Source organism: Danio rerio, chromosome 4, assembly GCF_049306965.1.
Source record: "Danio rerio strain Tuebingen ecotype United States chromosome 4, GRCz12tu, whole genome shotgun sequence".
NCBI lineage: Eukaryota > Metazoa > Chordata > Actinopteri > Cypriniformes > Danionidae > Danio > Danio rerio.
The window spans coordinates 22,760,183-22,782,314 of NC_133179.1; the positions used below are offsets into that span (position 1 = coordinate 22,760,183).

General features: G+C 33.4%; 1 protein-coding gene and 1 long non-coding RNA gene across 18 annotated transcripts in view; one reads left to right on the forward strand and one right to left on the reverse strand.

Moving 5' to 3' along the window:
* Nucleotides 1-22,132, reverse strand: part of ppfia2 (PTPRF interacting protein alpha 2) — a 340,304-nt gene that overhangs the window by 203,184 nt on the left and 114,988 nt on the right. The window lies entirely within an intron of this gene.
* LOC141381633 (uncharacterized) lies at nt 4,606-9,948 on the forward strand. Its single transcript, XR_012402116.1, has 3 exons — nt 4,606-4,860; nt 5,075-5,114; nt 7,248-9,948. It is a non-coding gene; the product is annotated as an uncharacterized lncRNA (long non-coding RNA).

The following is a 22,132-nucleotide window of genomic DNA, read 5'->3' on the forward strand; positions in this document are numbered from 1 at the left end:
ATTATAGATATATCTACACACTTATGGACTCAGAAAGTTCATACTAAATTTATATTTTATAAAGTAGATGCACATGGGTCAAAGAAAAGGGTACTGGGTATAAAGAAAAGCATTCCTCATGTGTTCTGATTCATTATTTTTCATTAGCAAATCTTATAACATTAATGACAACCATACATTTCACTGCGCTTCATAGGAGACTCTAAACTGTAACTACAGCATCATTTACTGTAGCAGTATTTTAGATCATTTAATGTCAAATTGCGGCCCTAAAATTCTAATAGTCGTTTTAAATTCTTATACTTTGCAACTATCTTTTCCTTCAAACCACTAATTATTACTTATTTGTTAGTGAGCAGCTATCTATTTAGAAAGAATTTAATTTAGTTAAGATGAAACCACCAAAATGACTTTATATAAGCCATATACACAGTAAGAACATTCTACATTATATAAATATATTATTGTGTATGAGTGTGTGCGGATACAATGCTCTACAGCAGACCTAGATAAAAAAAATAGGCAAAAATATGAAGGTCTCTTACCTTTTTTAAGTGAATTTGAGGGATGATCAATAAAGGGGAGGTATCATGGAGAGACAGAGACAAAAATTACAAAAAGTTAGAAACAAATTTAGCATACTGTGCAATGCCATAACAATAAAAGTCAATGTTTTCTTAAAATGTTTAATATGCTTTCAAATAACTAAAAGTACAAATCTAAAAGTACAAAGAACAGTGAGTCTGAATGGATTCAGTCCATTTTTACAGTAAAAGTTTCAATAAATGTCTACTGATTATGAGTCTTTACTGACATGTTCATTAAAAAAAAAAACCTCATAACAGCCAATCACTTCTGAATCAGACCACATTTTTTTGGAGTGCAGCCAATAGAAAGACTTTTTTTTTTTTTTTCAAAATTATGCCAATTTGTCTTTATATTGCATCACATTAATTTAAAGTAGTATATTGCACAATGTCATATAAAATGACAGTATAGTGTACAATTCATCAGCATCTTTGCTTAGGAAATGAGATGGAATAAAATATCAGTCCAAAACAGGAATATGGAGCCGACAGCACATAATCATTCTGAGTCTCAGTGCTGCAGGTGGAAATGCAAAGGACGTTCAGAAAAAAAAAATAAAAAAAAATCAATTTAAAAAATAAAGATGGTGCACTGGTGTTCACTAAGGGGGTGAACAGTGACTTCCAGTTGAAGAAAAAAAAAACTATTGTAATAATATTTAATCTTGAAAAAGGTTTAAATAATCTCTTTATAAATCAGCTTTTTAAAATAGAGATGCTAAGAGATGGTGTCAATTTTACTGGAAATGCAATGGATAAAAACACAATAAAGAAATACAATGCTCTATTATCTGCATTATAAAACTCATTAACTGCATTACAGGGATTCAAATGATCATCTTCACTTTCTGCATGGAATTTGAACAAAATTCATAGAAAGTATAATGTATAGTATAAAAATAATATAGTATTATATATTATAAATATATAAATATAATATGTAGTATAATAAAAAAATACATATTACACACACAAATATATTGTGTCAAAACAAACCTTATGATTAATTGTGATTAATATTTGCCCAGCACTAATAATATTATATAATATTATACAAATTATTTAAATATAAATTAAAATTTTATTTTATTTTATTTTATTTTATTTTATTTTATTTTATTTTATTTTATTTTATTTTATTTTATTTTATTTTATTTTATTTTATTTTATTTTATTTTATTTTATTTTATTTTATTATTCCTCCGGGTGCTTTCCCCAACAGTCCAGTCCAAAGATATGCTGTTTAAGTGAATTGGATGAACTAATTTGGCCGTAGTGTATGAGTGTGTGTGTGTGTGAATGAGTGTGTATGGGTGTTTCCTAATACTGGGTTGCGGCTGGAAGGGCATTCGCTGCATAAAATATATCCTGGAAAAGTTGTCGCTGTGGCAACCTCGGAAATGTAAACTAAGGCAAAGGAAAATTAATGAATGAATTATATTATATTATATTATATTATATTATATTATATTATATTATATTATATTATATAAATGATCTAATTAATCCAGAAGATATTGTTAAACTTGTTGTTTTAGCAAAAGTAAGAGGAAAGAGTAAGTAAGAGGAAAGTAAAAGGAAGAGTTTAACTGAATCTACATTGAAACCACAGGAAGTCCCTTCGGCAGAATCTTCTCCTCTCATCACATGAACAAGCATATCTGTGATATCCCACAATGCCTGAAGCCTGATAGTCCCATGACCTCATGATATAACAAAACTTTAGCACTACTGCGACCTTTCCGCCAGAAAGACCATCAAAAGAAGGACAAGCTGAGCCACACAAACACTTCAATGAGTTTCACTGCTATGCTACATTTGCTTAAATTAGCAGTACGGACACTGGTTTCATTGGGTTGAGAGGCCAAAACAAAGGGAACTGCAGAATCAGTGAGCAGGATAAATTTGGACTGAATCTCCTCTTAGGGCAAACTGACTGCTGGAGTCTCAACTGCTGGAAATCACGCAAAGACTTCTACAACAGACACTTCATAGATGAAAACACACAGATTGCCTGTGTTAAAACTTCCTGTAAGCTGCAGGTAAGAATGTGTTTGCTAAAAACACAGATAGATCACTGTCAAGAGAATGTGGAGCAAGATTGAGCGGCATTAACTGTGATAAATGTTGCATCTTTGACCACAAGAGGGAGCTAAATATTAATGTCAGGGGGTCTGACCTGCAGAATGTCATTGTACTGTACACAGACACATACACACACTATCTAAATCTATTTAAAAAAAAAAACATGCAGGGTTCCATACAATGTACACTGAAAAAAAAAAATTATGTCTACAAAACTGTAGACATAACTGTAAATAAACTGTAAATTTGTTTATCGTTAAATTTACACAAGCAAATTAATATAAGTAATGTTCAACTTAATTTCTGTTTAAATCCAGTCTAAATAAATTGTTTACAACCACTTAACTTTAAAAAAAATTGTAAATCCAAGAAATCATCTTTAAATAACTTTTTAGTATATTCAGTTTGTGCTAACACAAATTAAGTTAACAAATGTAAGAGGATTAAACATAAATAAATTAATTTGTCCCCAAAAACAAGAAATGTGCATGTGGTTTAAGATAACTTTACATAATCAGTTTAAACTACAAGCAAAAAATATATATATATAATATCATGTACTGTATATTTTTTATTGGACTATTTCTAAAATATGATTAATAAGTGCAGATCAGTCTTGTTGCACTATTGTTTGTGTTGTTGTACAATTTTAATTGCACTATTTCCAACAAATGTGGAAATTATGGAGCACCCGAAACACTAATCAAAGTGTACAGTATATATTTTATGAAATTAAAGTGTATAAATGTATATATAAATATAAATACATACATATATAAGTATATGAAAATATATATAAATAAGGATATAAACTGAAACATAAAATATATACTATATACTTTGTTTATATATATATATATTTCTGTTTGTCTTGAATGCAGCTCTTTACAACTGGGCAGTTTTTAAAACAACTTGAGATGCATTCTGGGATGTTTTGAACTGTGTTGTCACGAGTTTAAGTATTCAACAAAAATTGTGAAGTAAAGAAAATTACTGAGGATGTAGAAATGTAGAAACACAACATAAAAACTAAAAATATTTGAAAAGAGTAAACATAAGAAGCAACAAAAATGTGCACAAGCAAATCAGACAAAAACACAATTAAAATAAAAAAATAAAAAAATAAATACATAAAATATGGAAGAACAGTCAAATGAGTAAATAAATAAATTGAGGACTTTAATGATATTGAACAAGCTTAAACGAAACAACAAAATGAGAAGCAAAACTGTTTTAAAAGAACAGACAAAATCTCGAACAACAAATTGAACACTAGAAAAAGAAACGTCAAAGAAATCAAACAGTTTGTATGGGTTTTTATATGAAGAGCAAAAGAAAAAGCAAAAAAAAGGATCATAAAACAACAATAACTGTATTAAAAGAGACAGAGGATTAAAGAATAGGACAAATGTAAGAACCAAAAATGGAAACAAATGAAATATAAAAATTTGTGTGAAACAACAAACAAAAGCTTAAACATAGTAACAAACGTGATACTTGGAAAACTTTAAAAATAATCAATGTGGGAAAAGAACAAAAAAATTAAGCTTTAAAAAAGGTTCATCTTTGTAAAAATAGCAAATAAAAGTTTAGACAAAAGGGGAAAAGGAGAGAATCTGAGCCAAAACCACAACTGACAAAAATGCACAAGAAAGCAAGCCCAAAAGAAAAACTGCATGAAAAAATGAAGTAATTTGTAAAACACTCTGGATAAAAGCGTCTGCTAAATGAAGAAATGTAAATGCAGAAAGAAAGGATGAAGGAAAGAGGGCAAGGACTACAGAAGATGACTAGAGAATCTTCTACAGAAGCTGGGACAAGCAGAGCTTATGTAATTTGCAGGTCAGCCTTGTGCAGTGCCGTTCCACTGATTAGACACTCCAGTGTGTGTGTGTGTGTGTGTGTGTGTGTGTGTGTGTGAGAGAGAGAGAGAGAGAGACTGTGAGTGTGTATGTGTGTGAGAGAGAGAGACTGTGAGTGTGTATGTGTGTGTGTGTGTGTGTGTGTGTGTGTGTGTGTGTGTGTGTGTGTGTGTGTTAAATTCAGTCTTATGAGGCAGACTCGAGGTTCAAGACCTCCCAAACATCCATCCACCCACTGTCCTCCGACGATAAGAAATAAAGCCATATCCACCGAAAGAGCCACAAATTGAACTCGCCTAATCAGTAAATGCACACAGGAAGAGCAGGTAAAAATGCATGCAAAACCACTTCTAAAGTGTGCATATATACTGCATTGTGAGAACCAAAACGGCTAAAACCACAAATTATATTTTAACTAATTATTTAAAAAGATCAAAAAACAGCTCTTTTTTTTTTTTTTTTTAAGAAAAGAGCAAGAGTAAAGAGTCTTTGCATCTAAAAATTCAAGATGCAACACTGTTGTTGTTTTTTACTTGACAGAGACTGCATTTAAAAGCTGCCTTCAGAGTTTCATTCCAAGGTAAGCATCAAAGCACGTCCGAATCCAAATTCTGCTTCACAAGATTTTCTGGAGGTAACTTAATTTTGAAGGCAGAATAGATATATTGCTTACTGCCTTTTTCATATATCCCACAATCCTCTGCATTTTATTTCTGATAACTTTGGCACAGTTTTGAGTGTAAATGTCTGTTTTTGACTAACATTTTAATGGCAATTCTAGCAGGGCGTTAGTATTGCAGTAAGCAAAAATTCTGTTAGTTATCACCAAAGCTTTCTACTTTGTTGCAAGCCTGCTCAAGCTTTTGGTTTCTCTGCTGCTTATGTTTAAAGGACATTTCATCTTGTTTTATTCTTGAACAGCTAAATTAAACCTAAGGTCTATTTAAGAGACTATATTTTAATGAAATTACATTATCAATGCTGCAAAAGCTGAACTATGCCATATGCCATTTTAGTTAATAAATGCCAATGCATTTTATTTATGTATTATATGGGTGGCACAGTAGGTAGTGCTGTCGCCTCATAGCAAGAAGGTTGCTGGTTTAAGCCTCAGGTGGGTCAGTTGCCATTTCTGTGTGGAGTTTGCACAGTCCAAAGACATGTGGTACAGGTGAATTGGGTAGGCTAAATTGTCCAAAGTGTATAAGTGTGAATGAGTGTGTGTGAATGTGCTGGATAAGTTGGTGGTTCATTCCGCTGTGGTGACCCCGGATTAATAAAGGAACTAAGCTGACAAGAAAATTAATAAATGAATGTATTATATGCATGCATTACTTATTATATAATCCTCATTATCGTGCACTAGAGATTACATTATTTTTTGTGTTGCATGAAATGATCTAATATCAATATATTATATAGTAGTCATTTTATTTGCAAGGAAAATGCAGTATAACATTTCTACAATTTCCAGCTGCCAAAGCTCCACAGCTAAAGGCTAATTTTCCTAGTTTCTCTGCTTAGGCTTGTCATACAATAGTAAAGCAGATTAATATCTTAATAATATCTTTTGAATAGTAAGGTCTGATGTTTACTAAAGTTTTGCAAGATCTGCTAAAATACATTTGATTTTAGAATTTTTGTATTCTCCTGGGTGCACAAACTGTGGCATTATATCAAAATATATATATTGAAAATATATATGAAGATATTTATTGATTATCGGTAACAATATTGAAATGAGATATTGAGAAGGACTTACTATTGGCTATCAATCGGTTAAAGATTTTCATATTGTACATTTCTAGTTTTAATGTACAGTAAAATAATGCTACGTAGAAATATGATGGCAACAACTTTGTTCCTTTTCACACTACTGATATTTACATATTATCAACAAATCAAGCATTAACACCAAATAAACATCACAAAAAAAACAAAAAAATGATTTTGTTTAAGATTTGTAATGGAATACTTTTGTCTCTCTATATGGACAACTGGTATGCTCAGCTTGCTCAGTTTACTTTGTATGGTGTTATAGCCATTATGCAGAGCACTTACAGTAGGTGAGAGTCTGATGAAGCACAGTTCATAAAAAAAGGTAAAAGCAAAATAAGATCTAAGTAAAGCTATGTGGTCATGCAATTTCAACTACCCAATTGGTTAGATAAAGGGAAGGGTTTACGTTAGTACAAGCACCTCCCTGTGGACGTGTGAAAGAAGGAAATGTATCTGAAACCTAAAACTAAATGTACCCTATATAGCGAATTTTAGATTTGCAAAACAAAGGGAACACCCTTTAGTGGATTTGTCATCTGAAAGATGCAATGAAAGGTACAGAAAGAAACATTTTATACATTTCACAAAAATATAGGCTGAGGCATGTATTTTCTAGAGCCTGAGTTGGAACAAATTTCTTGACTGTTCATATATTGTGTATGTGCTGATGGACCCTGACTCATAGGCCAGTCCGACGTCATCTCAAACACTCACAATTCAATATACTGTCTAAGAATTAAAGCTGTCACTCAGCTTGTTAGCAGCAGTGATGTAATGCTCCGCCACAGGTTATTTGAGCAAAGAACTGAGCCATTGCTGAAGATGATCTCATGCTTTAAGCTTGTAGATTATTCAGTTCCCATGCAACGCAATGGAAGAATGTGCCATATGCCAAATATCTGCATTTTGTACTGTATGTGTGTTTGTTGAGCAGGTTTGTTCGGGAGCTCCAGTGGCAGCGCTGAAGGTCAAGGACACTCTCACTGTCTGATGTGTGCCCTCAATTACCCACAAGCCATCTGTGCACTCGCTCCCCCTCTTTCTCTCTCTCTCTCTCACCTTCAAAGTAAAAGTGGTAAGATCTAGTGTCATTTGATGAGGATTGATTTATACTGGAAAAAACAATTGGTGTTCTTGATTCCTGAATGAATGGGTTTAAATGAATTAAAAAGATAGCACAACTAATGGCCAATTCCCAGTGGAATGATTTGTAGTGCGAGTTCTATTATTGAATTGCACAACCAGAGTTTTGATTTTTATACAAATGTAAGAGTTGGCTCTTTTTAGTGAATCCATATCATAAAGTACAACCAATGTAGTCTGGATATACAGCACACCTAATGCACCTAATGATTCTCTGACAAATGACTCCAATTATTCAGTAATTTTAAGTAAATCAAAACATACTGCATAACCAGTGCAGTCTACAGTAGGTTACAGGTTAATTGCTTCATAGAGTCAGTAGTCTGAAGTGAATAAGCATCCCTTAAACCACTGCAGTCTGATTCTCAAACCAGTGACTTAAATGAGTTAAACCATGCAGAAACATCCTTTCCTTCCTCATGAAGCTAATAAGGAAGCAAATGAAACAGCAATTCATCGACTAGACTCTAGGGGCTTCAGAAACAAGCAAATCCTCATAGATTGCCCATAAATGGTCAACTTTAAATCAAAAAAGATGTTTATAGCCTGGTACCAAAAAAAAGGATGTTGGTGTATATAGCCAATAAAACCCCTAATGACAATTGTGAGGAGGGTGATTTATTTTTGCGCTAGTAGCTTTATTTGCGCTCTTCAGAAACCTATGGATGATGTCACGAACACACCGTTCATATTTTTTATGGTCTATGGTTCATCAAAGGAGTCTGATTTTCGAACAAATAATGGAATAGCCCCTTTTTACCATTATATAATGTAGATATAGCAAACATCTGCCTGGATCTTTTTAGAAGAAGAATCGTTTAGAGAAATAAGCATAAGAAGCATTCAATTCCTAAACTATAAAATCCAACAGTCAATTGTGTAGTTTCAAAATTTACTGAAAGTTAATTCTACTCATTTGAAAAGAGTTTTAAACTCAGTGTTAAAGGTAATGAGCAATTAAGTTCACAGTACTCATAGATTCGTTTTTCAATTCAAATGGCTTAGCAATCGGTTTCCTCAAACGTTTTGAGTTGCCTTAACATATTGGGTTTTACAGTACTCTGTTGGTTTGAGTTCTCTTCATTTATCGGGTTTTACTGAGCTCAAATTGCTTCATTTACTAAAATGGATTAAATTAACAGCACACATTAGGATTAGTTTTTGAACTCGAATGGTTTGAGTTACCTTAACTTTTTGAGTTTTACAGTGTAATGATTCATTACTTTTCCTTCAGCTTAGTCCCTTTATTCATAAGGGGCCGCCACAGTAGAATGAACCGCCAACTTTTACAGCATATGTTTTACACAGTGGGTGAAATTTCAGGAGTTTTCCGGGAGAAATAATAAAATGGGAGGGTGGCAGGAGATGGGTCTAAAATATGGGAGACTCCCGGAAGTGTTGGCAGGTATGTATACCACATGTCTTTGGACTTGTGGGGGAAACCGGAGCACCCGGAGGAAACCCACGCCAACACAAGGAGAACAAGCAAACTCTACACAGAAATGCCAATTGACCCAGTTGGGACTCGAACCAGTCACTTTCTTGCTGTGAGGTGACAGAACCACCGTGTCGCCCCCAATTCTTAATGATTCCCATCCATAAATTTCAGAAATGTAAATATTTTATTGTCGTACTCTTCATTTATTTGACTTTATATTAAAACATCAGATTTGTACAAGAGACCCCATGGCACATACAATCAGTCTTTTTTTGATCGGTGGTAAAGTCACAGCACCCGCTCAACTCATCTGATCACCTCTCAGGTGAATATCACACAAACGCAAGCACTACAAGAACAAGTAATGCCCTGACGATAGCCACTGCATTCATCAATGCACACTCCTTTCTGCTGTCCTCTTAAATTAAATATGCTGAAAACTTCCTCCTACAGCATATCATTCTTTTTCTCCTGCAAGTCTTCTGCCCTCCGGATGAGTGCTTTGTTCTTTCTTTCTCTTCCTCTCTTCCTGTTGCTCTTATCTGAGGTGATGTGACGGTTCAAGTCACACAGAAGCTGCTGTAAAAATGAGAGAGCTTTTAAAACTTAAAGGGCCCACATTCTTCTGAAGCATGTTATCTCCCCCCTGAGGTCCACTTCTAATGCTAGTCAAGGTTTCTTGAAGCAAAAAAGTAGTAATTTAGTTTTGCAAGACTTTTTTTTATAGTCATTATAGAGACATTTATAAAGCAGAGCACACACCACTTTTACAAAAATGAAAAAGAAAAATCTGTATTGGGAATCATTTTCTCATGCAAAATTGTTCAAATTAGACTTTGACGGTGGTAGAAGTGTTTTTTTCAATGCAAGCCTATTTTTAGTTGTTCATAATGTGTAGCTATTTTCCATCCACCTATTTGAAAGCACATTTTGGATAATCGCATAAATAAATGCTCAAAGGAAGTGCCAAGATTAGCATGTTTTTTTATTAGCACAAAAATTACTGACAAATGTAAGGAGACCCGGAAGGAATGCGATGGTAAAAAATGGGTGGAATAAAAAAAAAACTAAGTGAAATTAAAAAAAATGGGTGGGAGAAAAACAAAACAGTGATAGGAAATTGTATATATATTTAAAGTTTTTGCCTTCCCTTGCAAAGATGTTTTGCATTTCCTCGCAAAGATACGCGCCAAGATACGCACTCTGTATGATAAACTGATACCAGATCAGCTTCCGTATACGGCGTTTAAAGAGGAGCTAAAGTGTATGAATGAAGGACACTTTGGGATTTAAGTGTGTGTTTAAAACGACAAATACTCTTAATAATATGTAAACATGTCCATCCTGCATGTTTCATTTTAAACCCAACTAATTTTCTCTTCAATGAGCACAAACAGTTTCTAAAATAACGGAATGCTTTCACAGATCTGTGCATTCTTACTGTGACACCTCTGTTATCAATAAAAACAAAACGATAGATTCATTTGCTGTTCTTCACTTGTTTGATAACAGAGGTGTCACTTCAAATGGCATGTACAGAAGCTGATCTGGGATCAGTTTATCATACGAAGCGTGTCCGTTAGTCAGCACTACATGCATTTGCTGAATCAGAGGTTGCATATGAAGAGCGATGATCGATGCACAGCTTTAATGGACAGAAAGTAAATGCAGACATTTTTATATTAATTTCAACGTGCTTTTTAAGTTTAATAAAACACAAGAAATATGGAAAAATACTTAATGATAGAATGACAGTGGGGTAGAATGGTAAAATAAGGGAGAATCCCAGCAAAACAGGAGGGTTGACATGTATGAAGTGAACAGGAAGTATTTGATAACGCAAAACATCTTTGCGAGGGAAGGCAAAACATCTTTGCGAGGGAAGGCAAAAACTTTTAAAATATATATATTTTCCTAACACTGTTTTTTTTTTTTTTCTCCCACTCAGTTTTTTTTTTCTTCCACCCATTTTTTCCCCACCATCACTTCCCTTCCAGGTCTTCGTTCAAATGAGTAGCATAAACGTAAGCATAAGAAAAAAAACGTGCATAATCTGCACCGCAATCACTTATGCTGATCACATTGTAAAACATCTGGAAAGTCGTTTTGTGGATTCAGATGCCATCAAATGTGAACAAGCTCAAAATGTTTTACACATTCACACCTGTACTCGAGGTTTTCGCTTGTGAATGGGTCGATAAAAATGGATTTTAATACATGTGTGTATGAGGGTATAAAAAGGGCTTAAATCAGAGTTTCTCAACCACACTCCTGGAGGACCAGCAGCTCTGCACATTTTCCATGTCTCTTTAAGCAAACACACTTGATTCAGATCATCAGCTCATTGGCAGAGATTGAAAGACCTGTAATGGGTGGGACAGACAAAGGAAAGTTTTAGATCATGAAAGGTTGGTGGCCCTCCAGGAACGTGGTTGAGAAACACTGGCTTAAATGACCTCCTTGATTATTGGCTAGGTTTTATAGATTTTAATCGAGTAATTTCGTTTTTTTAAAAGATATTTGAAAAGGGAGGAGCTTTGCCTCTTAAAAATAGAAAAATAGACTCGCTTTTAAGCAACTTACTGAGCAAGAAATTACATGTGTTTGCCAATATATATTTCCCTTAAAGTTATAATTCTCTTATATTACACACACCTTCTTCTCCCATGCACACTAATAAACATGAACAACACCTGTGTTGGCTCCAGAACAGCCGGCACCAACACACTAAAGTCATGTTAATATTTGAGTTTTGCAGTTGGCTTGCGCTGAATTCATGTTTTACCAATGCAGCCTGAATATTATGCAACAATAATGAGCTCCATTTAAAGCTCATTAGCATCTGCTCTGCCAGAGCGCTACACTTTGATCAAATGAAAACACCAGCGCCAGTTTTGTCATAACAGAGGAGGAAACTCCCTATTGAGTCATTCCAGCGCAAACCTACAAGTCAAAATACGTGAACAGCTCAGCAACGTCAAATGATGCTTTTAAGCTGCTCAAGAAATCAGAACTGTTTCGTAGCTTGACGTCAGCATTGTGGTTAATGTAAGTTGCTGCTTCTGCAGCACAAATAAATGCATTTGTCTCTCTTTCTTAGGGAAATGGGCTAAACATTGATGACTCATCTCTGTACAGTACCGGATATATATGTATATATATATATATATATATATATATATATATATATATATATATATATATATATATATATATATATATATGTGTGTGTGTGTGTGTGTGTGTGTGTGTGTGTGTGTGTGTGTGTGCGTGCCCAATTAAATGCTCTTTATATTAAGAATAAACCTCCTTAGTGAAAGGGATCGTTCACCCAAAAATTATATTAATTCACACTTCAAGTTATCATAACGTATTTGGGGTTCTTTCATCTGTGGAACACAAAATAAGATGATTCGACTGATTTGACCATTGACTTAGCAAAAAATATTATGGAAGTCAATAAGTAGCATCATCCAGCATTATTCAAAATATCTGCTTTTGTGTTCAATGGAAGAAAAAAAAGAATTGTGTAAAAGGTAAGTTAATTTTCATTTTTGGAGAACTATCCCTTTAAATTTGAGGAATGGTGCTTGCCAAAACTTACTGTTTGCCAATGCTATATCTCATGGGTGGTTACAGGGTTTATTTTGAGGTGGTTAATATGCTCAGGGTTACTTTAAGTCAGCTGTTATATGGTTGCTATTGTGTTTACGTCTCTATAATGTTCTTGACATCCATTAACTTAAAGTAGCGGTGACATTTAGCCAATAATTATACCTTTAAGAAAAAATTGTCAGGGAATGCAAAACATCCAAAGCACAATTACCTTAGATATCTGATGGTTAATGTTAGTGAATTTCCACAATCGAAATCTAGTCACTTAATTTAATTAGAAATGCATGCAATCAGGTATTTTTGCATAAGCACAAAACATTACAACAGATTCAAGTGCAGGATTTGGATTACATTAAAAATGTCTTCTGTGAGGGCTGTTTTATAGAGCTTCAGTCTGTATTCTTTAGCCTGGAAAATTCTGTACAGTTATGTTGGCTGCATATTTAACTCGTCCATGCGTGACTTATTAACAACATAGTTTTTTTTAATGTTTTTCTCCTAAATTTAATCAAGTGTAAAAACCATGTAAATCATTTTTCAATGAAGCGAATGTTGAGGTAGTTCCATACCTGTCCAGTACAGGTACATGCATCAGTGGTGTAAAAAACTACTGATTAAACTTAAATGTTACTGATTGATTGATTGAGAAAAAAATGATAAAAATGGCCAAATTTTATATATATATATATATATATATATATATATATATATATATATATATATATATATATATATATATATATATATATATGTATATATATATAAATATATTTATATATATATATACATATATATATATATATATATATATATATATATATATACATTCAGTATGATGACCGAAATAATTAGCAAAAAGCCATGTTGCTGGAAACTCATTTTATAATTAAAATTGAACAAATTTTATTTAAAACAAACCACAAATATACACAGAAGCATGCACAATGTGCCACCGCTTACTGAAATGCAGTCATGCACACATACAGGATCCCTGTCCTACTCTAATAGCACTTTTATCAACACTTTATTAAAAGAAAATCAGGAAGCACTATACTAAAGCAGTATTATATATAACGTGTCAAACCTCAGGATGATTTAATACTGGTATTTAACAAACTGCAAATAATATTAAAATAAAATAAAATAAAATAAACAAAAAATACAAAATAAGACAGCATCTTTATATAGTTTTCAGTCACAGAAAAAAAAGATAAATTAAGCTAAAAAATTAATTTTGTTATAAGGCCAGTCTGGTTTTTTGAGAATAAAAGGATTTAAAACTTGCTGGCACTTGTTGCACACATTCTTCCCACTGCCATTTTGATTTAGCGATTCAGTATCTCAAAGCAGTGGACATAAACAAGGGAAATACAGACAAATATTAAATGTAAAATTTTACTTTAGACAACTCAACAGGAGTTCAGCACATGGTGTTTGGATTATGGAGCTAATTTAATAGGTTCAAATTTAATTTAAATTGTCTGTTCACTGAAGTTTATGCCATGTCTTTAGATTATCCATTGATTCTGATGTTTTCATTATTCAACAGCTACAAAAAAGTGAAAGAGAAAGTGATTCAAAACATCTGTGTCATTATTGTTATATGGCACACTGTAGTTTTTACATTTATAGTTTTTGTCTTGTTGCCTGACTGTGCACGGTTTCTCCCATTTTTTTTTATTCTTCTCTATTTCTGCCAAAAATGGATTTCTTGCCATTGTCACCAATGCCTTGATCAACTGGGGTCAGGGGAGCTGTCCTGCAATCCAACTGTCTCAAAGTCCAAAAACAGCATTTCTGTGGAACTTCTTGATGTACTGCACTTATTTCACACAAACAAAAATAGACACATCTGTTTTTTTTTCTGTTTATCTTTGTAAACCTGCTTTTGTCTATACCTCCACTAATTTCATTTAAGTACATCTCATACAAATGTACTGTATGACCACTGTTTAGTCATATCACAAAATCAAGTGAATTCATTACAAAACCACCATTTTCACTACAGTCTCTGGATTTGGATCCCACAATTGATGAAAGATCAATGACTATCTGACTATTTAAGATTATTAAGGCATGGATACAAACATTATTTAACATTGGGAATGTACATATCGTGTTTGCGTTGGCATCTGACAGAGCCTTTGGTGTGTGATGTTGAACTTAGCATGTGAACAGAAATAAATGTGACTTGACTTGACAAGTCATTGTTACAATGCTTAGTGTGAAAAGCGTTTAGGCAATGTCCTACTAAAAGCTGTTGATTCTATAAGAAAACGGTGTCTGTCATTCTGCCAAAACATTTCATGGCTACTTGTCTCACAAAAGAGACTGAGCAGGTCTGCCAGTAGCTGTGGACATACTTGTGGTCCCTTGTGCTTGATGACTCTCTCTCTCTCTCTCTGTTTGTCATGACCTAGTTAACAGGAGCTGCAGTTGTCAGTCATAAAGCTGTGTCATTCCTCTTTAAATGCTGTCGGCTCTCTGTTCTGACCATCTCACATACACACAGCAGTGCCCATCTTCTAGAACATGCTTTTCATATTTTCCTCCTGGGAAACATATATTTAATTTCAATATATATATATATATATTTCAGGGTATGTACACGTCATGTATGTCATGACATGTATTGTGCAGTGCACTGTAGTGTACATGAAATTATGTGCATTTATATTTATTCATTTATTTGTCCGATGAGTTGATAATGACCACAACTGACTCTGTACCTGAAGATGTTTTTATCGTCCATATAACTGAAATCTGCTTTATGCTTTGGTTGATTTTCCCATGAATATTTTCAGGTTTCAATGTCACTCGAAATGCATTTAAAATTAAATCACAGAAAATATACACTACCAGACAAAGTTTGGGGACAGTAGGATTTTTAAATGTTTTAAAATAAGCTTCTCCTGCTCACCAATGCTGCATTTATTTCATTAAAAATACAATACAAACAGTAAAATTGTGAAATGTTATTGCACTGTAAAATAACTGTTCAAAAATAGTTTATAATTTAATTGAATAATTTATTCCAGTGATTTAATGATGAATTTTATTTAATGAATATTATTTTAATTAATGATAATAGTCCTAAAAGCAACAATGACTGGAGTATTAATTTCACTTGAAACTACATACAATAAGAAAGCAGCTATTTATAATTTTAGTAAGTATTAAAAAAAGAAAACACATTTAATAAATGCCCCCTTGATGAACAAAATAATTTTCCTTAAAAAAATCAATAAATAAATAAATAAATAAAACTTATATATAAAAAAAAACTGACCTCAAACTTTTGACTGGTAGTGCACATATTTTGCTCTTTTAGTTTAGTGGCAGCAGCAAAAACATTGCCACATATATATGTAAAATCTGGAAAAATGTTTTTACTTCTCAAATAAAAAGGGACTGTTTTAATGTTTAATTTACTATAATTTTGGTAAATTAACTCACCAAAGGGCAAGTATATGAAGTTTGTGGTCAAACATACTTACACTCTATCAATATTTAAGAAGATTACTAATAAAAAGTCTGAAGTAACGGCAACTTAATAAATTTTTTTTTTGAGATACAATGCTGCCAATAACTGATTGTGATATACTACAAACAGTGTAATATTGTGAACTGTTTATTGAGATTTGAAACAAATGTTTTCTACTCGGACATATTTTAAAATGTAAGTAATTCCTGTTTTGCTAAACTAATTTTCAGCACTCTTCAGTGTCAGATGATCTTTAAGAAATCATGCTGATATGGTCCTTAATAAACTTTTTTTATTGCTATAAATTTTGAAACCCATTGTGCTACAGACTCCAAGTAAAAAAATAAAAAGCCTGTTTTAGCAAAATAAATGTTTTGCAACATTATGAAAGCATTTGCAGTCACTTAAATAAATTAAATGCACCCATACTGATAAAAAAACTTGGAAATTCAAACAGTAATAAAAGTAAATATATAGAAATGCAAAGAAAATCTGAACAATCTTTAAATACTTTTTGACTAGATAAGCAATGGACAAACTACAAATATACAGACCACACTGACCTCATCAAAACCTTCAAAGCAAAAACATGCCAACTGTATACAGCATGTAAGAAACAGACCAGCAATAACTGTCCAAATAAAAACATCCAGAGACAATCAATGGTTAATTTCCAGAATTAGAAACAGCTCTGAGCTCATGGCTGTGGGTGTGACCCTCGAGATGTCTCTGTTAACGTCATTACAGCCCACCGTTTCTACTGTAAATGATCTGCCTCATGCACGCGCATCCTTCACTTCATTCCTCCCAATCCAATGGCTTTTAATTAAATCTTCAGGTGAAATTATTACCATTAATGATGCATCTCATAACACCCACCACAGGAGACTGTTGAGGAGTGCAGGAGCTGATGATGACTGATTTTTTGCATTGCTATTCCAGCTTGCTGAGGACTAAGTTGCAGTAAATTCTTAGAAAGTGACTTTGTGTTTCATTTTTCCCCCGTTTTTTCTTCTGCATATCTTCTATGAAATGTCATTTTGATTTTGGAAAACGGATACTGCAAATACGGGTCAGTGGATAAGATGATAGTTTTTAGATACCAGCACTGAAGTGTTCTTCAGATCAAGGCTTTTCAATCTTTCAAGAGACTTTTCCATTAAATGGTACGGTACAACACAGCTCACTATTGAAGGATTTTCAACTGCGTTTCATACTTAGTAACTGGTATCATACCATGCAGTTAAAAAGTTGTTTTAGATGCCAGAGACCCCTAAAAAGGATTATCTTTAGGCTAGGAAGCCCAATCTTAAAGTAGAGACCCAATTCATACTGTGAAAAATGTTTAAATCTAAATGAATGGTGGAATGCTGAAATCTTAAAAACTTTTTGCTGAACTTAAAATTTAATTAAAGGTACAGTATTTAAGTTTGACAACCAGTGGTTAAACTAGGTATTGCATTCCTGAATCAAAACAAACGCAAGCGCCGGTTGCCAGAATGCAGACAGGAGCGAGTCTGACTATCAAGCCTACAATGTAACCTGCTCATCTAATGTTTATGTTCGTAATCCTCATACCTTTTGCTTATTAATGGCATTATGTGGAATCTACGTCATTTCAGAGGCTGCTACTGTCCACAGGAGGGTGCATTTCGGTAAAGGGCGCATGCTTTTAGAGCCTTTCTGACTGACTGAAATGAAAAATAAAAATAAAATGCACAGTTTTCCAACAAGGCAACCCCAGTGCTAATATATATATATATATATATATATATATATATATATATATATATATATATATATATATAAAATTAGTTAAAGTGGCCTGGGCGGGTTAAAAGAACCAAAACAAAGACAGATTTTCAAAGCAGAATATCTGACTTTAGCATTGTTTTTTTACATAAACAAGAATGTTCACTTGGCATGCTTCTTTAACATCTGCGAACATATTACGGTATTTTTATGCTTTAGAAGAGTCAAAAACTTACATACAGCACCATTTACAGATTTCAAATCAGTAAAAAAATTCTGATTTGTCCTGTTCCATTACTGATGTCGCTTAATCATTATTTATCTTTAAATCACAATATTTCCAGTTTGCTACGGAGCATTGGCGTGACACCAGTGTACTTTATGGCTGTTTCCAGCAAGTTTTGAATCATGTTACAGGCACAGCAGACCTATTAAGTTGTTATTTGTTTCCAGACATGGGTATTAAAAATGTTTCGTCCTTACTTTCATTGATGAAATAAATACTTCATGATATAATACTTAAAAAGCAGTATCCAAAAGATGGGCTCTTTAAGCAAAAAAATAAAAATAGCTATTTCATAAAGTACTTTTCCACAGGCTGCCTACAAAACCCTTCTCCCAGACTGCACCTTGGCCTTATCTCTGACACTGAGTGCGCCAGATTTACAACAGACGTGCTTGAGGATATGTGCCGTCGATAAAGCATCTCCATCTTGAGTATCTTCATTATTGTGATGTATTTGTGAGGAAACACTCAAGAGAGAACGATCCGTAAGATTATTCATTATGTGGGAAAAGTTCTAGAAGTTAATTTCCATTTTCAGTGGGACGTTGCTGCATATTTATTTCATCAAAAGGAATCCCCCTGCTGTATCCCCACCCTGCTTGAAGAGACTAAGAGAGCTGAATACAAAAACGCTTCATCTGCCTCTCTTCCGGAACACATCTGTGAACACAGCTGCAGGCACATTCACAAAACCACTGGCTGCTTTCAGATTCCCATACTTAGCATGTGCTGAGTATGACTTAGGAGCATTTAGCATGAAGCCTTTTGTGAATACAGAATATACGTATATAAAAGTTGAATGTGCTGCTTTTGGCGTAACAAAAGAAAAAACTGATGGACAACCAACAGTTGTCCCATATGGTGTTGACCTGTCAATGAGAAAATGAAAAGCATGGGGAAGATTGTGAAGTATACAGCCATGGGCATGTTCAGCCAGAAACAGAATATAGGAGGTCTGACAGGCCAATATCAGACATGTTTATTTATATCATCCGCCCGTGTTAAGGCATTGACTTCATATCTGCTTGTCCCGGGGCTTGGTTTTGTCATATCTGTCTCATTCACTGGCAATTTTCTGTTGATACAAAGCAGAGCTCTGTGATATTATTGGATGACAATGAGACAAATAGTTTGAGAGTGAGAATATTTGAGTGTGTGTTGTTGCTTAACCTACATTATTAGGACCAAATGTATCAACCCAATGTAACAAGTTAATAAAACAAACAAAATAAAATATACAGTTTTGAAAGAAATGCCAAGAAAAATCTAACTTTTATGAGCAAAATTTACATTTTACATAAGGATTGGCTAAATACGCATGGATACAATATGGTTAAAATCGCTTGTGACTTTTCCGTGTTTGTTGCATCTATGTTTGAAACACGTGATTGCTGCTTGTGTAATTACACTCTTTACACGGTTTGAGAGTTGGAACAGCTCCTCAGTGAGGGTGAATGCTTTGACATTTTGAAACTGAAATGCTTGCTTACATTTTTAGTTTCCAACTAATAAACAGCTGAATCCTTAAGTGACACTTTTAATTTTCTAAACATATGAGACAAATCAGTATAAGGTAAAAACGTGTGTCTTATACTAGGTTCCAATGAAAGAAAGATTTTGCCACAATTTGTTTAGCCTACGGTGTTGTAATGATTTGTTAACAGCAATCAGTGTCAAGCAACAATCAATTATTTTCTCATATGTAAAGTGTCATAGTGGACAATAATGACGCTGTATCAAGGATGCTTCTGATTATCTTGATAATTTTTTTGGTTATATACTTTGGTTACCTTGCTACCTCCTGAAAGATATTGGCAATATGTAATAACACTACGATAGTATTGATTCTACTAGTTGCAAGGAAAGAAAATTGTGATGAGCTACAGCAAGAATACTCCTGTCTTTTTGCCTTTATGTGGCAAGACAGCTTGGAGGAATATGTGAAAATGAAACATTTCAAGAAATCAGTTTCTATTTTCATGTTGATCAAACTGGTCCTTGAAGACAGCAAACAATGACAGATATCAAATATGTTTCCGTCAAATAAAATAGAACAGAAGCTTGCAAGATCTTCTGGTTTGGTCCACTCCTTTGGAAGCAACATTGATGAGCAATGCTAAATGTAAAAGTTTAAATTATTTTTGACAGTGGTCATGTGCAAAAAAAGTGGGTGTATAATAGTCATGCATGTCCGTCAAGTATGTGTTTACATAAAAAAGCAATAGAAAAGTAAGTCACTATACCATCTCTTGCATACAGAACCAGTCTATGGTCTCTTCTCTATATACAATGCACAATGACAGTGGTCAGTCCTAGTGTTGTAATAATAAAAGATAGATGAACCTTCAGTGCAAGCATTTTCACGTTTATGATTTCAGCTTGGAAGCTTCTTGATTCTTTAAATTATTGCTCAACTGATGTTCTTCTGTTGTTTTAGGAGAGGACTGGGCTTTAAAAACTAATACACACACTTTCATTTTAATAGAGTTTCATTGTTCTATTTATTTTGTATTTTTGTATGTGTTTTGTATGACAAGAAGCTTTCAGTTCTGTAGCTGAACATGACAAAACTCCGTCTGTACAAAAAAAAATAAAATAAAAAATTAAGCACTGGGGATATGTTGCCTATTTCCTTTGTACCAAACTCAAATCAGACAGTGACCCCAAAAGCGAGTCACGCACAGAACTTTGACTTCTGTGTATTTACAAAAGTTAATGTAAGCTGTGTAAACATTAAACTTTGCTTTACACTGGATGCGTTCTCTAAATTAAAATGACTAAAACTTACACACACACACATATATATATATATATATATATATATATATATATATATATATATATATATATATATATATATATATATATATATATATATATATATATATATATAAAAATAAACTAAACAAAAAATAACAAAACCAATAATAAATGGAACAAAAACTTAAGTCAAATGAACTGCAAAATGTTTAAATAACATAGAAATATAAATGGATATTACCATTATTACTATAATAGCTATAACCATTTCCTTTTAGGTAATCAATTACAATAAATCAATATGGAGTGTCTAGATCACTGACACACAATGAAAATAAATAGAGTCCTGCTTAAACCTTTTAACCCGTGCGCTATCTGTGTACCAGCCGCTGAATTACAATCAGTAGAGGTGCTTTTTAAAGGTGACAGGTTGTAATGGTTTGATGGAGTCTGCATTGGGCGACTGGCGCAGAGGAAAAACGTTGGATGTTGGCGCTTGGCATTGGATGTACGAGTCTAACAGCTGTGCCCGCGGTGGGTGGGCAGAAGTCCTGGCGATGAAGAGAGCCAGGCTGTAATTATCACAACACAGGGGCTCAGGGAGACAGAGAGAGGGAGAGAAAGAAAGGAAGAACAAAGCACAGTAGCCATAGACATGAATGCTAAGTATACACCCTGAGTGTTCATCACAACTATCAGGAGTCAAGCCCCTTGCTGTGATCAGGGACAGAGCACGTATGAATTATTCAGGAAAAAAAAAAAATCCATGACAAAGTATTAGGGAGTCAATCGGCATGCTACATGCAATCTCCTATGTGTTTCTTTTTATACTGTGGATGTGGTGGATTTTTATACAGTATAAAATAATACTTAAATGTGTATAGCATTTAAAGTATATAGAATATAAATGTTTAAAAGTATATTTTTCCACTTTCTATATTATGGATAGCAAGTTTTTTCTTTCCCGCTCTTGACTTTTCTGCCCTGCTCTTTTCTTTTTGGTTTTTGATTTGGCTTTTGCTTCTCTCTCTCTGATGCAAGTTGAACTACTTGTAGCTTGTGAAAGGATGAAAATTATCATATGCATTTCTTTTATTGCAAATAATATCTATTTTAGCGAAAAGGCCCACACAGATCCCAAAGCAGAAGTGTAAGTCAGAATTATTAGCCCCCTTTGATTTTTTTTTTTCTTCTTTTTTTTTTAAATATTTCCCAAATGATGTTTAACAGAGCAAGGAACTTTTCACAGTATGTCTGATAATATTTTTCCTTCTGGAGAAAGTCTTATTCATTTTATTTCGGCTAGAATAAAAGCAGATTTAAGTTTTGTTAAACACCATT